Genomic DNA, 20,175 nt, shown 5'->3' on the forward strand with positions numbered 1-20,175 from the left:
AGTCGGCTTTTAGCTTCTCCATCTCAGATAAGATCAGTTGATACTTCTCTTCTGATTTTGCCCGGGCATCCTACTGATCGGTTAAACTTTTCTTCAAGTCGCCAAATGCTGATTCAGTTTGGATAAGTGATTCCTGTTGTATATAGTTAAGGGGCAAGTCTCAGAATTATTGCAAGCAACATCCCTGACACTTGGGGGCTAATGTATAATTTTTTAGACAAAATTATACAGTATCAAGACCCGGCCTATCTTTTTTACTGATGACCCGGCCCTTGGGGGTTACAGGTCAAAAGTTTTTTCTTCAATTATCAAGACCCGACTCATCTTTTTACTAATGACCCGGCCCTTGGGGGTTACAGGTCGAAAGTTTTTTATTCAATTATCAAGACCCAGCTCATCTTTTTACTGATGACCCGGCCCTTGGGGGTTACAGGTCGAAAGTTTTTTCTTCAATTATCAAGACCCGGCTCATCTTTTTACTGATGACCCGACCCTTGGGGGTTACAGGTCGAAAGTTTTTTCTTCAATTATCAAGACCCGGCTCATCTTTTTACTGATGACCCGACCCTTGGGGGTTACATGTCGAAAGTTTTTTCTTCAATTATCAAGACCCGGCTCATCTTTTTACTGATGACCCGGCCCTTGGGGGTTACAGGTCGAAAGTTTTTTCTTCAATTATCAAGACCCGGCTCATCTTTTTACCGATGACCCGGCCCTTGGGGGTTAATGAGGATAATACAGTGTGCAATAAGACGTACCTCATGTTTGTTCTTCAGCAGTCGAAGCAGGCTTTTCTCCATCTCATAACTCGCCTCCAGGCGACTTGCAAAGCCAGAGCAAAGTTCTTTGAATTCGAGATTCTCATATTGGGAGAGCTTAGCCTTGGAAAGTTCATGCTCAAAAACAGGTTGAGCTGATGATGATACATGCTTCGATAAAACCGATGTGGCCGGCTTAGAGAAGTGAGTACCGGTGATAACTACAGCGTCTGGGTCTTCTGCTGTTTTCAATGGACTTGGCGGGTTAGGTGTTTCTATGGTTTCCTTGGGCGAGTTGGGGAGATCCGCTTGATCTTCAGGCTTGTCTTGGTCTGGGTTATCCTGGATCGGCGTCGATTGTTCAATAGGCTCCGAAGCTGTAAGGGGAGTTGACCCGCCAGTTTTCCTTTTCTTCGCCTGTGCCCTAAAAAGAGAAGAGGGTGCGTTTAAAGGAGTTGATGTTACCACCATCAGAACAAAGGTGAATGTTGTCAAAGGCTTACCCGGGGACACGGATCATTGGTGGGAGTGCCGACATCACTGAATCGCCAGATGTGGGTGGAGAACTCTGCAAAAATAATACCTCGAAGATATGAGCGAGTTACAAACGCGATCCAAAAGGACCTGAAGAACTGTTATTAAAAGATACCTCATTTTGCCTTTTCTTGTTTCTTGTTGGTAACCTGGACACTAGGTCTCCAGAATGACTTCGAGTTTTCCGATTTGAGGCATGTTGTGCTTTCTTCAGAAGGAAATTTGGATCCAAACAAGCATTTAGGTGTGAGAAGGGAACTTTTCCACAAATTCGCCTGGTCGGCTTAGGTGGACAAGAAGATGAGTCGGAGGAAACAGAAATTACCTCTACGGAGTCTTCCTGGCTTTCATTGTCCTCATTCTACACAAAATATATAGAGGTGTAAACGCAAAACTATCAGTAAATGGATGGCGAGTTAAAGAGGATGGATTTTTTACCTGTGAAAGTACGTCGCCGACTTGGGATTCATCGGCTTCAGATGGCTCAGTAACGGCGGGTTTGCCCTTGCCCTTGGACTTCTTCTTTGGAGGCGGCCTAGCTTGCTTCATGGCCGACTTCTTTGGCCTCTTGGACCAGAATTTATCACCTTTCTGAAATGGCATATTTTATAAGAGGTCATAGTTCAAGTAAGACGAAAGGAATAAAAACAAGAGGCGGGTTAAGTTATTTACCTTTGGTGCCGGGTTGATCTTGCAGAACAGCTTAAGACCTATTTGGCCGCATTTTGCCGCGGGTTCGCCGGTCAACTTCTTGATGATGGTTACAATATCACTCTCTGTCAGAGCCGTGTGGAAGTAGCACTGAGGGTGATCCAGGGTGCCGTCAAAATCACACATTAATCCCTCCCGGCGACTTAAAGGAAGGATACGCCATTCGACCCAGCAGCGGATCAAGTCAACCCCAGTAAGGCCGTTGTTTGTCAGAGATCTTAACTCGGACAATACTGGGATAAAATCTGACTCCTCTTCTTCGGTGAGCTTGTCTGGGAGTTTAAAATTTGTTGGAAGGTGATCTTTCCTATAACCGAGAAGCTTGTTCTCGCCCTCAGGCGAAGTCTCTCGACAGTAAAACCAAGACTCGCCCCAGCCTTTGGGATGGCTTGGCATGGCGAGTGATGGTAATGGACTATCCCTACGACGCTGAACATTGACACCTCCAAGCTCCAGACTAGGGCCATTGTGAAATTCTTTTTGGCGATTCAAGTGGAAGAAGTACCAAAATAAAGAAACGAGGGTTCCATTCGCAAGTAAGCCTCACAAAACACTTGGAACTGGCATAGATTGCTTATCGAGTTGGGTCCTAAATCCTGGAGGCAGACATTCATAAAAGTCATGGCGTCTCTGAGGAATTTCGATCCAGGCGGCTTAAAGCCCCGTTCAAGGTGTTCAACAAAAACAACTATCTCCCCTTCCTTCAGATTGGGGACTTCTTCTCCTAACCCGGTGCGCCAACCGATAACCTCTTGAGGGTCCAGATTCCCCGTTTTTACATAGTCATTAAGTATAGCATCATTAACCTTGGTTGGGAGCCAATCACTTTTGAAAACAGCGCCCATGCTACAAAGGGGTAAAATTACGGGTGAATCGACATGCCAAGCATCTACTGAAAATGGTGAAACAAGTTTATTTGACTCGCCAAAGCAATTTGTCTGATGGCTGAGGGAGGTTTTTGACCCGCCGACGAAGGTCCGGGTCAGGCTGCCAAAGGCGACTTATGAAACTCCTACTACTTAAAGGAGAGGTGTTTCAGAGCATCAGTAGTACTTGTCAAGATGGTGAAGTATAAGATTATAAACAGATTTCACTCGACAAGCGATAGATTATGGATCTACCGGACAAATAGAAATGACTGCGAAAAATGTCTGGATAAGATTTTTGCTGCGAAAAAAACGAGGTCTTCGGGTGACGGCGGAGCTCTCGGGTGGCGATAAGATTTTTGCTGCGACGGTGAGGAAGAGAAGGGCGACAAGACGGGTAGGTGAAATGCGCCCAGTCCCTTCCTCCCGCCTATTTATCAGGTCGGGCGCCAGGATCGAGGCGCCACGAGCGGGAACTGCCAAAAGATAAAGATTCGCCATGATGGCGCCCCAAAAATTTTGGGATAACGATGTCGAAGGATCCGTTGGGGATTACGTCATCATCCCTTCCGAGATTCAAGGGATAAGGAGGCGCTAACAAGAAGCGGTTGGGCGACTTGAGTTTTTCCGCAGCAGATGGCGGTTTAAGTACATGGCGCATAAGAGGAGTGAAGATGAATCGCCCCTAATTGAGTAAGGATGTTGGCATGAAAAGAATTCAAGTCAATCTAGGGCCTAATGTTGGGGATATTATCTGTTGGATAACCCGCCCTAGTTGGACCGGGTCACCGAAGCTGGCGATTCATCTCAATGTGGTTTGGGCCTTGTCCTGGTAAGGCCGGAAGTCATATGGCGGTTCTAAACCTTCGGAAGGAGTCCATAATAGAGAAGGTCTCCAAGCCTTGGAAAGGGGGTGACTTAGAGATTGCAAGACTCACGATTTGTGTAAAGGAAAGGACCCTTGTAAACCCTAAGGACTCGACCTGTATATAAAGGCGAGTCCCAGGGAGGAAGAGTGTAGGTTAGAAATCATCGAGTGCTAGGTCAGGCGAGTTACGCCTTCCTTGTAATCGAAACTCCATCAATACAACACAAAGCAGGACGTAGGCTTTTACCTCCTCACGAGGGGCCGAACCTGGGTAAATCTCTGTCTCGTTCCCGTTCAACCCCTTTGAGTCGCCACCAAGGTGCGATGGCTCCAACACTAAGTCCTTTCACGAGGACATCTGCCGTGACAAAACCACGACAATCTCCATGCTGATCGTATCAACCATACGACTCATGTTCGACCTTTCTGTCTCCCGTATTTGAGGCCATGTCTGTATATGCTAGGCTCGTCGAGTCAACCTAAGTATTTTGCGTGTGTAAACTGGCTTACACCCGTTGTATGCGAACGTTAGAATCTATCACACCCGATCATCACGTGGTGCTTCGAGACAACGATCCTTCGCAACGTTGCACACTTAGGGAAATACCTTTCTAGAAATTTTATGAGGGATCATCTTATTAAGCTACTATCGTTCTAAGCAATAAGATGAAAAACATGATAAACATCACATGCAATCATATAGTGACATGATATGACCATTATCATCTTTGCTCCTTTGATCTCCATCTTCGGGGCATCGCATGATCATCATCGTCACCGGCGTGACACCATGATCTCCATAATCATGATCTCCATCATTGTGTATCCGTGAAGTTGTCATGCCAACTATTACTTCTATTACTATAGCTAACCGTTACCAATAAAGAAAAGTAATAAACATATGGCGTTGCATCTCATAGAATAAATGAAGACAACTCATATGGCTCCTGCCGGTTTTCATACTCATCGACATGCAAGTCGTGAATCCTATTCCAAGAACATGATCAATCTCATACATCACACATGTAACATCACATCCTTTGGTCATGTCACATCACATAGCAAACCCTGCAAAAATAAGTTAGACGTCCTCTAATTGTTGTTGCAAGTTTTACGTGGCTGATTTGGGTTTCTAGCAAGAACGCCTTCTTACCTACGTGACAGCCATAACATTGATATGCCAAAGCTATTTAACCTTCATACGGACCCTTTTCATCGAATCCAATCCGACTAGAGTTGGAGAGATAGACACCCGCTAGCCACCTTATGCATTGTGTGCATATCAGGCGGTGGAACCAGTCTCATGTAAGCGTACGTGTAAAGTCGGTCCGGGACGCTTCATCCCACAATACCGCCGGAAAAAGATAAGACTAGTAACGGCAAGCAATTGACAAAATCAGCGCCCACAACTTTTGTGTTCTACTCGTGCATAGAATCTACTCATAGAAAACCTTGGCTCGGATGTCACTGTTGGAGAACGTAGTAAATTCAAAATTTTCCTACGCCATGCAACGATCTTGTTAGAGCATATCTCTCCATATGTGGTTTGGTAATTGATGACAATTCCTATGGACTAATGGTTGCCTTAAGTTATATTTATAGAATTTGTCCATAGGCACTTCTAGAAGTCCATCTTTTCGGTTCAAGGAGTTTATATGATGACCAAGGTGGTATTCAAGGTATTATCCAAAGAATGGCCATAAAGACACAAGGTTGATCAAGATCGTCAAACAAAGAGTAAATCAAGATGATCAACACACAAAGCGTACAAGATGTACCGAGAGGGATCAGGTGATCCCATGGTATGGTAAGCATTGTCCATTACGTGTTTGTGTACTAACCCATGGCCTTCGCGAGAGTTTTATGTGGGGTTAGGTGTATTTCCATGGGCTTGCGTCAAGAGTAAGATCTCATTCAACCCATGGAGGATGAAGTCAAGTGGTGATCGTCATCAAGATTGCGGTATGCAAGTTCAAGTGGATCATCATGAAGATATCATGCTTGAAGCTTGTCGTCCATTGTGGTGGCAATGGACTTGTGAAGATATGCTGAAGAGCGGCTAACCCAAAGTGTGTATGCGGGAGCAATCAACTAGTCTTGATCAAGCCAACGCAATCAAGAAAGATGGTCCATCTTGAGGAAGCCAAGATTGTCGTCATCTAGCTCAAGAGGACGAGGTGCAAGGTATAGGTTTGCCCTTGATAGGTTTTCTGTTCTAGGATAGATTGTCGTACTGTCAAGGGGGGCTCTCAAGTGAGTAGCTTGATCCTATCGTTTGCTGAGAGCTCAAATCGCTTGCATCCTTGCATCATACTTCCTGGTTCTTGTTTGGTGTTTCTCTTTGTGAGTTTTAGATCTTATGGTCATCTTCATGACAAACTCGAGTTCATCGAAAACAGAGTCCATATGCATCTTCTATGATGTTTTCGACGTTGGGAGTTTTTATCGGTCTTATTCGAGGAAGGGTTCTCACCATTTTCTATGCCTTTTCTCACTTGCTTCTTATTGATATTTCTATCAATATTGTGTTAGCCATGTCGTTAGCTTTCCAACAAATATGGTTTCGTTGAATTCGGAGTGTGTATGCGAAAGTTAAGGCAGTTTCTGTGGCGAGCAGTAGTACCGCTTGTGCCGAGCGGTAGTACCGCTCCCACGAGCGGTAGTACCACTCCGTCGGACTTTATTTGCACATCCTTTTTGCCTCGGCGTGGCTGGTGAACCTACGAGCGGTGGTACCGCTACCACGAGCGGTAGTACCGCTCAGTCGGACTTTATTTGCGCATCCTTTTTGCCTCAGCATGGCTGGTGAACCTACCGAGCGGTAGTACCGCTCCCATGAGCGGTAGTACCGCTCTGTGCGGGTTGTGAAGCATGACAGTTCGTTCTTTCCCACCTATAAAAGGGGGTCTTCTTCCCCATTGAACCTTATCTCTTTAGCTCGTGTTCTTCCCCCCATTGTTGACCTTCTTCAAGCTTGCTAACTCTCAATCCCTCCAATGATTCTCGCTAGTTCTTGAGGGAAAAGAGAGAGAAGATTTAGATCCACATTTCCACCAATCACTTTCTCCTCTAAGTGAGGGGAACCCCTTGGGTCTAGATCTTGGAGTTATTCGTTCTTCCTCTCATTTTCCTCCCTAGCATTACTTGCTTTGGTGGGATTTGGGAGAGAAGGACTTGGGCACTCTGTGTGCCCTTGCCATTGCATTTTGTGCATCGGTTTGAGTTCTCCACGGTGATACGTGGAAGTGAGAAGTTGAGAATCTTATTACCCTTGGGTACTTGGTACCCCTAGAAGCTTGGTGGTGCCTCGGAGCTCAATCATTGTGGTGTAAAGCTCCGGGCAAGCGTCGGGGTCTCCAATTAAGTTGTGGAGATTGCCCCAAGAATTTGTGGTCACCTCGAATCCATATGCCATTGTGGTGAAAATTCGTGGTGTTGTTGGGAGCCTCCAATTAAGTTGTGGAGATTGCCCCAACCTTGTTTGTACAGGTTCGGTGACCGTCCTCAAGGGTCCCTTAGTGGAATCACGACATCTTTAATTGTGTGAGGGCGTGAGGAGATTAGGTGGCCTTAGTGGCATCTTGAGGAGCATTGTGCCTCCACACCGCTCCAACGGAGATTAGCATCCGCAAGGGTGTGAACTTCGGGATACATCATCGTCTCCGCGTGCCTCGGTTATCTCTTACCCGAACCCTTTACTTTGTGATAGCCATATTGTTTCTTGTCATATATCTTGCTATCACTTAGTTGTTTATCTTGCTTAGCATAAGTTGTTGGTTCACATAGTTGAGCCTAGTTGTTTTAGGTTTTGTGCTTGACAAATTAAACGTTGGTTTTATTCCGCATTTGTTCAAACCTAAACTGTAATTATTTTAAAGTGCCTATTCACCCCCCTCTAGGCGGCATCCACGTCCTTTCAATTGGTATCAGAGCTAGGTATCTCTTTATTAGGTTTAACCATCTAGAGAGTAAGGATGTTGACTAGGGGTTTAGGATTCTCTCACACTCTTAGTTTCGATGGCACAAATTTTGATGTTTGGGTAATTCGCATGCTTAATCACTTTAGGGTCATGGACCAAATTTGGACTGAATTGTAGATATGGGGTTTTCTCCTCCAAAGGATTCTCAAAATATATCTTTAGAGGATGAGAAAAACTCTTACATCAATGCTCAAGCTTCTAATGTGCTTTTTGATGCTTTGAGCAATGTAGTTATATTTCAACTCATGCCATTCCGGCATGCTCATGAGTTGTGGACAAAGCTTCAAGATAAATATGGTACGTCCAAGATTTGTGGGAATGATTGTTCTCCCTCCACCTCCGGTCGTGTGGTCTTCTCAACTTCATCTACTTCACCTACATGTGGATTTCCACAAGGTAATGATATGGTGAGTAGTGGAGATGATTGCAATGATGATAGTGGGCTTATTGTTGATGATCCTTCATCACTATATTACTGCAATGCTTCATCTTTGGGCATTAACACTTCGAGCACTCTAAATGTTTTACATGCTTGTGTTGATAGTCCTTGCATATCATGTAAAAACAGCTTGACTAAATCTCATGATGATATGCTTTCTATATCTTGTTGCCATGGTAAAAATGTATCTATTTCCCCAAGTTGTTGTGCTAATAATGTAGAGGAAATCGATCACTCCATGGAACAAGATGTGGCTTTGAATGATTCTTCAAGGGGTCCTACATCATCATCTATTGTTTCTCACTTTTTCCTTATGGCTAAGGCTTCAAAGGTATCTCCTACTTTGAATCCCAATATATCTCATGATGATGATGTTGATGATATTGAGGATGAGGATAAAGATGAAGAGAGTGATGATATGGCATCCTTAAAAATTAAGGCTGAAATGATTTTTAAATCTCTTTATAAGAATAAACTTTCTTGTTCCAACTTCCTGGAAATCATGTCTATTGCCACTGAGGTCAAGAAATATATTGAGGAGTTGGAAGCTCATCTTGAGGAGCATGAGGCCACCATTGAGAGGATGGAAGGTCATGAGCGTGATTACGCTAATGATATCGCGGAGCTATCTCAAGCTCTTGAAAATGAACAAACCACCAAGGAATCTCTTGAGGAGACCTTTGATCTAGAATTATCTAGATTAAAGGAATCTCATGATAGAGATCTCGAGGTGGCTAATGATTTTAGAACTAAAAATGATAAGCTTGAAGTTGCACATGCTAAACTCCGTGAGGACTATGAGCACCTCGAAAATGGCTCAAGGGCTATTAAGAGTTCGCTCATTGAACTCACCGAATCTCATGCTCAACTTGAAGCTTCATATGCTAAAGAGCTTGCCAAGTTACCTTATACTCTTATTACTAATGATGATGCTTGTGCTACTAACTCTACTTCTTGTGAAGCATCCATTTTAAAGGAGAATGTTGAGCTAAGGGCTCAACTTGAGTTGCTATCTGGCAATTATGGGAAATTGGAAGAAAGTCATGTAATGCTCACAAGCTCTCATGATGATCTTCTAGCATCCCATAATGTGCTCAAATTAGCTCATGAGTCTATTACTACCAAGGTAACATGAAGTGAGCCTCATGTGGACAATGGCACTACTTCTAGTCAAAATGCTATATTGCCATGTGCTAGTCCTCGTAATTCTTTTACTCATAATGTTGCTACCTCTTGTGACTTTCCTTGCCTTGTTGCTCTAACAATGAATCTTATACTTCCTCTAGTACTTGTGTTGATACTAACCATGTAGACGAAATCGAAGAGCTCAAGGCTCAAGTCACTTCTTTGAAGAAAGACTTGGAAAAGAGTCATGAAGGGATGTCCACACTCAACAATGTCTTGTGTGGGCAAAAATCCCCGAATGACAAAGATGGACTTGGATTCAACTCCAACAAGAAGAGGAAATCCAAAAACTTCAAGAAGAAGGGCCAAGAACAAGTCAAGAATTCAGCCAAGATTATTTGCTTCAAGTGCAAAATTGAAGGACACCATGTTAGATCTTGCCCACTAAAGAAGAAGCCCCAAAGTCACAAGCAACAAGGGAAGCGGCCACAAGTTCAATCACATACTCAACTACAAGTTTAAGAAAGGCCTCTTCCCAAGAAGACCCAAGCCAACACTCCTCATGTTGAGAAATCAATAGGGAAGGAATTAAAGGGTAGATGTTGCTACTTATGTTGTGAGAAGGGTCACTTCGCTTCTTCTTGCACGAGAGGTAATTTATCCAACCCAATCATTATTAATGATATCTATTCTCTTGGGAAGGATAAGGTTGACAATGTGTTTGCCAAGTTTGTTGGTACTCAAAGTGGTGTCAAGAAAAGTACCATTTGGGTTGCCAAGCCTATTGTGACTAACCTCTTAGGACCCAACATGGTTGGGGACCAACAAGCTCAAACTTGATCAATAGGTGACTCTGGAGGACATTGGAGACTTGGATACATAATTAAGAACTAAGGGGTCTTCATCATTCATATTATCTCAAGCCAACTCATTTGGATTATCGAGTTTCTATCTTATATCCAATGTGTCTCCTTACGGTAACTTGTATTTAAACTGTTTACATTGTTAGTTACTTGCCCCTTTGCATGTTGTGGTTTTGTACCTTGCATGTGTTTGTATATGTTGTGCTTCCAACTTGCTTATCTTGAGTAATCGAGTATGTGTATGTTGGTTTGCACATCATGTACATGTGAGTCTTGTATTAAGCCTTTTTGCATCTTGTTTGTATCCTTGTTGGCTCTTGTGAGAGATTAATGGATTATCCCATTGTGGGGGAGTGATGTTCTTTGCACACCTCACAATCCTATAAATGTGTATACATGGGGAATACCACTTAGTATTGATATTTCAAGATTATCTAGTTTCTATGTGGTATGTCTTACTCATTAGAAATTCAAACTCTATATGGTCAATTAATTATCTCTTGTTGGTTTTAATTTGCCACTTGTATTGTGTTATCACATTATGGGGGAGTAATATGCTATGTGCATATTAAAAGCCTAGAAAATGTGTACATTTGAGGTATTGCCACTTAGTGTTGATATTGTAAATTATCTTGTTCCTAGGTGGCATGTTATCTCGACAAGTGTCATTTGCTTGCGTTTTAGGGGTAAAAGATGATGTTGGATATATTTGCGATCTACCAATGAGTATTATTTCCAAAATCATTCTTGTCCTTGACAATTGGTATTGCCATCATGTGGTAGAAATTGCTAATCATATTTACATTGGATTTTGTGTTTCATTTGTCTTCCTTGTCTCTTGTGGTTCTATTTAAACATGTCTAGTGTTTTTATAGATATAGAGAAAGTGATGATCCCATCTTGTGCATTTTGTATTTAAATGCAAACTCTATATAATGCACATCCCTTGGGGGAGCTATCCTATTTTTCTTTAGAACAGTCTCTTTATTCGTCCATCATAAAATCTTTTGATCCCCATCAAGTGTGTTGATGGGAGGCAAGTCTTGATCTTTATGATGCTTTGTGCCATCATGAATATTTTTCGAGGGTTCGGTTTGTTTGGAACCTAGGTCTCTTTTGGAAACTAGATACCTCGTGTTTGTTTTCCTTCAATTGGTATCTTGTTTCTTTTATTTGGCATGTGTCAATGGATATCTCATTCCTTGAGATATCTTTTAATTGATATCTTTCAAGTGATAGTTTTTCGTTTGGTATCTTATTATCACTTGATACCTTGTCTTTTGGTGACTTATCAACTTTGTGTTGAGTTTATTCTTGAAAGCCTTGAGCATGCATATTTACTATATATAGCTTCTTCTGCAGGCTTTCTTTCCTTGACCCGATATATAGGGGAAACTCCACCTTGTCATAAATTGGCTAAAGTGTGCATGAAATTCAATTTCATATCTATATGCACATATTTATGTGGAGTTTTTCCTATATATTGTTGGTTTTCTAACTCTTTGGTCCCAATGAGTTTGGGCACCATTTTGTTTGTTTGTTGTTCTAGGAACAATTGGAGATGCGTTGGATGCTCGGCTCACCTACAAGGAAGGTGTTGACACCGTGTGCTTAATGGAGCCAAGTTAGGATGATCAAAGAACAACCATCTACTACGTCAATCCAATGATGTCTCGGTAACAAGTATCTACTTCATGCATACATTCCTTGCAAGGCCCGAACATGTCTTCTCTTGGCTCGGAGTGGTACTACCGTGGGTAGCCATGGTACTACCGCTGGAGATGTGTTACTGCTGCACTCATGGAGTAGTAGCACCGACACGGTACTACCGCATCCAGCATGGCAGTATTTTTCTGCTGCCGCTAGACGAACGGTACTACCGCCCAGCGAGCGGGAGTAAAATTTTACAACCGCTGGCCAGGCGGTACTACCGTGATGACGTGCGGTACTACCGCGCCGTCGGGACCGCGAGGGGTTATACCCTCCTCTCGTGGTTCTGTCTCTCTCTCTCCAGGTTGCATCTTGGCATGAATCTCTCATTCGTTCTTGTGGTACTTGTTTCCTTTCTCAAAGCATCCAAACGATGATGTCTTATTGCTAGTTGGGAGCGATATTCGAATGTTGGAAGTTCATATTGTACAATAAGAAAATATTAGGCCATGTGCTATGCTTCCAAGCAAAGACCTTATTGATATATTTATGACTTCCTTTTGGATATATTGTTTGTTCCTTCTTGTAACCATTTCGTGTGTACATCCTTCTTTGTGGATATATATCATCATGATTGTCTTCTACCTAAAATCTTTTACACTTGAGAGAAGTTACATCTCTAATTGATATCCTCTTTTCTTTCACGCCCACCGTTGCATTTCCTTTTTCAGTTTTTGGTGGCTTCGTGAAAGGATTTGTCTTGAGTGTGTATCTTATATTCTTGCATCTTGATGCACTCTTTGGTGGTGAAGATTATTTTTCCTCATGCTTGTTTTGATGAGGGTTTTGCCATTTCGATTGGTATCCCTCCTCTTGCCAAGGTTATTATTTCCTATCTTCACCATGGGCTGTCACAAGTGTTGGTTCTCAATTTGTTTTTTAGTAAGCTTGTGAACCCATTTTCTAGTAGTGTGTGTGGGGGAAGGATATGTCTTGCACTTTGTTTCTCATTTCATCAATACTATATTTATGAGTAATGATCGTCCTTACCTTAGTCTTCTCAAGTGCTTTGCCATGACACACACACATTATTTTGGTTGAGCCTATCTTAAGTTGCTTCTTTTACATGTTGCTCAACCATTTGTTTTGTGCAAGTGATATGCTTATTGTTTCATCTATCTTCTTGCACTCGTTGTGTTTTTTTTATTAATTTTGGGGGAGCAACGATCCTATTTTGTGCACTTGTATCAAATACAAAAATCTCTTATTAGTGCACAAATCATGGGTAGCTTCTCTAGTTTTGATAAAACACTCCTTTGCCTTTATCATAATATATTTTATTCATGTGGTTCGAACGACCATGTGAGTGTTTGTTCCATATGGTATCTTTTGATTGCTTGCTTCTGTTTTGTATGTCTTTGTGTCATACGATCCTCCTTTTTGCAATCTTTGGGTCCTCAATATAGTTCGTTTTCCTCCAACTACTTATCATTGTATTTGTGTATTTCTTTGCACTCATTTCCTGCGAAGTACACACTTTTTGGAGGACCACCTACTATATTGGCTTTCTAAACTTTTCGTCCATTTTGGCAATCGATGCCAATGGGGGAGAAGTTTAGAGAGTTTACTTTGGATATGTTTAGAGGGTTTTGCTTTTATTGCGTAAGAATTTACATCTTGCACGCATGCATTATTGCTTTGTATGTGTGCGCTTGGTTATGCTTATTTCCTTATATAAACTCTCTTGAAGTGGTTGTCAACAATTACCAAAAATGGGGGAGATTGTTAGAGCATATCTCTCCATATGTGGTTTTGGTAATTAATGACAATTCCTATGGACTAATGGTTGCCTTAAGTTATATTGAATTTTTCCATAGGCACTTCTTGAAGTCCATCTGTTGGGTTCAAGGAGTTTATATGATGACCAAGGTGGCATTGGAAGTATTATCCAAAGAATGGTCATAGAGACACAAGGTTGATCAAGATCGTCAGACAAAGAGTAAATTAAGATGATCACCACACAAAACGTACACGATGTACCAAGAGGGATCAAGTGATCCCATGGTATGGTAAGCATTGTCCATTACGTATTTGTATACTAACCCATGCTCTTCATGAGAGTTCTATGTGGGGTTAGGTGTATTTCCATGGGCTTGCGTCAAGAGGAAGATCTCATACAACCATGGAGGATGACATCAAGTGGTGATCGTCATCAAGATTGCGGTGTGCAAGTTCAAGTGGATCATCACGAACATATCATGCTTGAAGCTTGTCGTCCATTGTGGTGGCAATGGACTTGTGAAGATATGCTGAAGAATGGCTCACCCATAGTGTGTATGGGGGAGCAATCAACTAGTCTTGATCAAGCCAACACAATCAAGAAAGCCGTTCCATCTTGAGGAAGCCAAGATCAACGTCATCTAGCTCAAGAGGACGAGGTGCAAGGTATAGGTTTGCCCTTGATAGGTTTTCTGTTTTAGGATAGATTGTCGTACTGTCAAGGGGGGCTCTCAAGTGAGTAGCTTGATCGTATCGTTTGTTGAGAGCTCAAATCATTTGCATCCTAGCATCATATTTCTTGGTTCTTGTTTGGTGTTTCTCTTTGTGAGTTTTAGAGCTTACAGTCATCTTCATGACAAGCTCGAGTTCATGGAAAACGGAGTCCATATGCATCTTCTATGATGTTTTCGATGTTGGGAGTTTTTATCGGTCTTATTTGAGGAAGGGTTCTCACCATTTTCTTATATGCCTTTTCTCACTTGCTTCGTATTGATATTTCTACCAAGATTGTGTTTAGCCCATGTCGTTAGCTTTCCAACAAACTTGGTTTCGTTGAATTCGGAGTCTGTATGCGAAAGTTAAGGCAGTTTCTGTGACGAGCAGTAGTACCGCTTGCGCCGAGCAGCAGTACCGCTCCCACGAGCGGCAGTACCTCTCCGTCAGACTTTATTTACGCATCCTTATTGCCTCGGCGTGGCTGGTGAACCTACCGAGCGGTGGTACCGCTCCCACGAGTAGTAGTACCGCTCAGTCGGACTTTATTTGCGTATCCCTTTTGCCTCGACATGGCTGGTAAACCTACCGAGCGGTAGTACCACTCCCATGAGCGGTAGTACCGCTCTGTGTAGGCTGTGAAGCATAACGGTTGGTTTTTTCCCCACCTATAAAAGGGGGTATTTTTCCCCGTTGAACCTTATCTCTTTAGCTCGTGTTCTTCCCCCATTGTTGACCTTCTTCGAGCTTGCTAACTCTCAATCCCTCCAATGATTCTTGCTAGTTCTTGAGGGAAGTTCTTGAGGGAAGAGAGAGAGAGGAGATCTAAATCCAAATTTCCACCAATCACTTTCTCCTCTAAGTGAGGGGAACCCCTTGGGTCTATATCTTGGAGTTCTTCGTGTTCTTCTTCGTTCTTCCTCTCATTTTCCTCCCTAGCATTAGTTGCTTTGGTGGGATTTGGGAGAGAAGGACTTGGGCACTCCGTGTGCCCTTGCCATTGCATTTGGTGCATCGGTTTGAGTTCTCCACGGTGATACGTGGAAGTGAGAAGTTGAGAAGCTTATTACCCTTTGGTACTTGGTACCCCTAGAAGCTTGGTGGTGCCCTGGAGCTCAATCATTGTGGTGTAAAGCTCCGGACAAGCGTCGGGGTCTCCAATTAAGTTGTGGAGATTGCCCCGAGCATTTGTGGTCACCTCGAATCCATATGCCATTGTGGTGAAGCTTCGTGGTGTTGTCAGGAGCCTCCAATTAAGTTGTGGAGATTGCCCCAACCTTGTTTGTACGGGTTCGGTGACCGCCCTCAAGGGTCCCTTAGTGGAATCACGACACCTTGCATTGTGCGAGGACGTGAGGAGATTACGGTGGCCTTAGTGGCATCTTGGGAAGCATTGTGCCTCCACACCGCTCCAATGGAGATTAGCATCCGCAAGGGTGTGAACTTCGGGATACATCATCGTCTCTGCGTGCCTCGGTTATCTCTTACCCGAACCCTTTACTTATGCACTTCACTTTGTGATAGCCATATTGTTTCTTGTCATATATCTTGCTATCACTTAGTTGTTTATCTTGCTTAGCATAAGTTGTTGGTGCACATAGTTGAGCCTAGTTGTTTTAGTTTTTGTGCTTGACAAATTAAACGTTACTTTTATTCCGCATTTGTTCAAGCCTAAATTGTAATTATTTTAAAGCGCCTGTTCACCCCCCCTCTAGGCGACATCCATGTCCTTTCAGATCTATCTATGGAGAGACCAGCAACAAGCAAGGGGAAGAGCATCTTCATAGCTTGGAAGATCTCTAAGCGGAAGCGTTACTATGAACGCGGTTGATGTAGTCGTACTCGTAGCGATTCAGATCGCAGTGGACTCCGATCTATGTGCCGAACCACGACACCTCCGCGTTCAACATACGTGTAGCCCGATGACGTCTCCAACACCTTGAACCAGCAAGGAGGAAGGAGAGGTTGAGGGAGAGAGCTCCGGTAGCACAACGGCGTGGCGGCGGTGGAGCTACGTGGAACTCCGACACGGCTTCGCCAAGCACCGCAGAGGACGAGGAAGGAGAGAGGTAGGGCTGCGCCGAGAGAGAGAGAGTTCGTGTCTCAAATCAGCCCCAATACCCCGGGTATTTATAGGAGGAGAGGGAGGAGGGTGCGCCACCTCTGGGGTTCCCACCCTAGGGTGGCGGCAGCCCCATCTGGCGCTAGGAGGTGGCGGCCAAGGCAGGGAGAGGAGGGGTGGCGCGCCAGGTGGGCCTGGGCCCCCTCCTGCGCTAGGGTTGCCCCCCTCCACCTCTCCTTGCGCCTTGGGCCTAGGTGGGAGGCTCACCAGCCCACTCTCGGCTGGTTCCCGTCCACCTTTTGGCCCATGCTAGCCTTTGGGGCTGGTGGCCCCTCCCGGTGGACCCTCGGAACCCTTCTGGTGGTCCCGATACGTTATCGGTGACGCCCGAAACATTTCTGGTGTCCATAATCTCACTTCCTATATATAAATCTTTACCTACGGACCATTTCGGAGCTCCTCGTGACGTCTGGGATCTCATCCGGGACTCCGAACAACCTTCGGTAACCACATACACTATTTCCCTATAACCGTGGCGTCATCGAACCTTAAGTGTGCAGACCCTACGGGTTCGGGAGACATGCAGACATGACTGAGACATCTCTCCGGCCAATAACCAACAACGGGGTCTGGATATCCATGTTGGTTCCCATATGTTCCACGATGATATCATCGGATGAACGAGGATGTTAAGGATTCAATCAATCCCGTATGCAATTCCCTTTGTCTATCAATATGTTACTTGCCCGAGATTCGATCGTCGGTATCCCTATACCTTGTTCAATCTCGTTACCTGCAAGTCTCTTTACTCGTTCCGTATCACATCATCCCGTGACTAACTCCTTATTCACATTGAGCTCATTATGATGATGTTCTACCGAGTGGGCCCAGAGATACCTCTCCGTCACTCGGAGTGACAAATCCCGGTCTCGATTCGTACCAACTCAATAGACACTTTTGGAGATACCCGTAATGCATCTTTATAGTCACCCAGTTACGTTGTGACGTTTGATACACCCAAAGCACTTCTACGGTATCCGGGAGTTGCACAATCTCACGGTCCAAGTAAATGATACTTGACATTAGAAAAGCTTTAGCAGACAAACAACACGATCTAGTGCTATGCTTAGGATTGGGTCTTGTCCATCACATCATTCTCCTAATGGTGTGATCCCGTTATCAACGACATCCAATGTCCATGATCAGGAAACCATGATCATCTGTTGATCAACGAGCTAGCCAACTAGAGGCTTACTAGGGACATATTGTGATCTATATATTCACACATGTATTACTGTTTTCGGTTAATACAATTATAGCATGAACAATAGACAATTATCATGAACAAGGAAACATAATAATAACTGCTTTATTATTGCCTCTAGGGCATATTTCCAACAGATATAATCACACAAGGACTCACTCAACTTCTGTACACAATGTTGTAACTCATAAAGGTCGGCAGGGCGCTTGCAAGTGCCCTCGAAGGTCTTGATGAACACTCGGGCCAGATCTGCCCAACAATATATGCTTGAAGGTGCCAGCTGATTGAGCCATTCACGGGCCGAACTATCCAGCATCAGGGGCAAGTGCTTCATCGCAACGTTGTCGTTGTCGCCGCCAATCTGTACTGCAACTCGATAATCATCCAGCCACGTTTCGGGCTTGGACTCTCCTGTGAACTTGCTGACTCTAGCCGCCAACCTGAAGTTGAGGGGAATATCGGCAGAGCGGATTGCCCTGCTGAAACACTCGGGACCGGAAACTGCGGTACCACTTCCACTCGTGTGATCTCTATAGAGACCATCTCTGTAGGCTGTGCATATGTCGATCCTTCTCTGTGCAAGTACATCTCTCGCATCAAATTCAGGATTCCGCTCGTCACCGAACGAGCGTCGGTCATCGTAGTGTCGGGACACATACGAGCCGCTTCATGGAGGAGAATGCACTCGACAGTGGTCATCACAGTGATAACGAGGGGGAAACTGGTTCTGACCCTGGCCTCGGTGCTGATACTCTCAGTGGGCCCCGTCTCTGCGACGCTGGGGTGAACCTGGACTATAAACTGAATGGACTGTATCTGCTCTTGGCGAATTACTGTGTAATCTATTGAGCGACTGCGATACAACTGAGTTTTGCCGTTGTGCTGCTTGATGTAAAGCGCGAATCTGCTGCTGTGACATTAAGTACTGGAGTACGATATACCTTAGTATTGTCTTGATGACCGCCTGAGAAGAGCTGTCGCTGACTGGAAGTTGGAGGACGACGACGACCGCGTCCAGATGACAGTTCGCCGGCCTCATGCACGCCGTGACCAAACCCGGGTGGGCTCTCCGCGGAGCCCACCATGAAGACCTGCGCTGCTGGGTTGCAGCTCTCGCACTCGGAAGGAACGTCAGACTGATCTGACGCCGAGTGGATCGGTTCCCGAAGAGGCATAACAGGCTCGATGGCTGCGACCTGAGGAGTCGACGGAGATGACGCCTGGCGAGCCACTGCGTGCTTCACCCATCGCTAAAGTCGTGAGCGACCGGAGTCAACGATTGCCGAAGAAGTACGTCGAAGGAGCTTGCACGGAAGTGCGTTGCTCCACGGATCGGGAGCGCCTCGATGTCGAGTGGCGCTTCTTGAAGCCATGCCGAGTCGTCGGCGACGAAGATGAGGGCGCCGAAACGGATCTCACCACCCATGAACGAATCGCCGCCGGAAGACATGACGAAGAGTGAAAAAATGCAAACTTGCTGAAAGTCGCTTAGACGCCTGCCCCATGGTGGGCGCCAACTATCGTGGGAATGAACGTGACAGTAAAGGTGTAAGGTACGAATGGAGAGGGCAGAGTCCTAGCTACGGCAAGCTTGTACAGAGGATGTATGAGTTCAGGCTCCTCTCTTGGAAGTAACAACCCTACGTCTCAGTGCTCGGGAGCTCTTGCAGTGTGGATTTGTAATACAGGGGTGCGAACCGTTCTGCCAGAGGGGAGGGATGACTTATATAGAGTGTGCTACACCTCAACAAGGCCTGAACATCTAAGAGCTCGATCAATATGAGTTAAAGATATACGTTACTGATAACATATGCAAGTAATAAATGCTACTAAAGACCATTGGCTGTACGTATGTCCGTTGGCCTTCGTAGGTGACTTCTGGTCTTCAATGTCGACTGGAATCATTCCGAGTGGATACATGTTGTCGAGTGGATGGGAATGTAGCCCGAGTGTTTGTGTACCGAGCACTTTTTAGGTGCCATGTCCATTGAGTCTGAATCTTCTGTGGACCCCTTGACCTAATAATGAGGTACCCTTGGGTAGGACATTCATGTCACGTCCATGACCCTACCCTAGGTATATATCCCCATCAGCTACCAACTGCTTCATTAGGAGTAGAGATTGAAGTATTTATAAGCCTATGTGTAAACATGTTTGAGAGTTTTTTATAGCTCGGTGCCCTCGGTCAGTTTTTTTCCCGGGTCCGTCCGTGGACATATGCACTCCTCTTTTAGGAGTAAAGATTAATGTAATTTGATGATGTATGAAAATATTAATAAATGTGATTGAGCCATTTATGATAAGATTAATTAATTCAGTTTTGATCTTTAAAAATTTATTAAAAATTAATATAATTTGATGATGTATGGAAATATTAGTAAATGTGATTTAGCCACTTATGGTAAGGCTAATTAACTCAGTTTTGTTTTTAAAAGATTTATTTAAAATTAATGTAATTTGATGATGTATGAAAATATTAATAAATACGATTGAGCCACCCATGATAAGGTTAATTAATTTAAATTTGATCTTTAAAGGTTTATTAGCAATTAATGTAATTTG

This window comes from Hordeum vulgare, chromosome 3H, assembly GCF_904849725.1.
Source record: "Hordeum vulgare subsp. vulgare chromosome 3H, MorexV3_pseudomolecules_assembly, whole genome shotgun sequence".
In the NCBI taxonomy this organism is placed as follows: Eukaryota; Viridiplantae; Streptophyta; class Magnoliopsida; order Poales; family Poaceae; genus Hordeum; species Hordeum vulgare.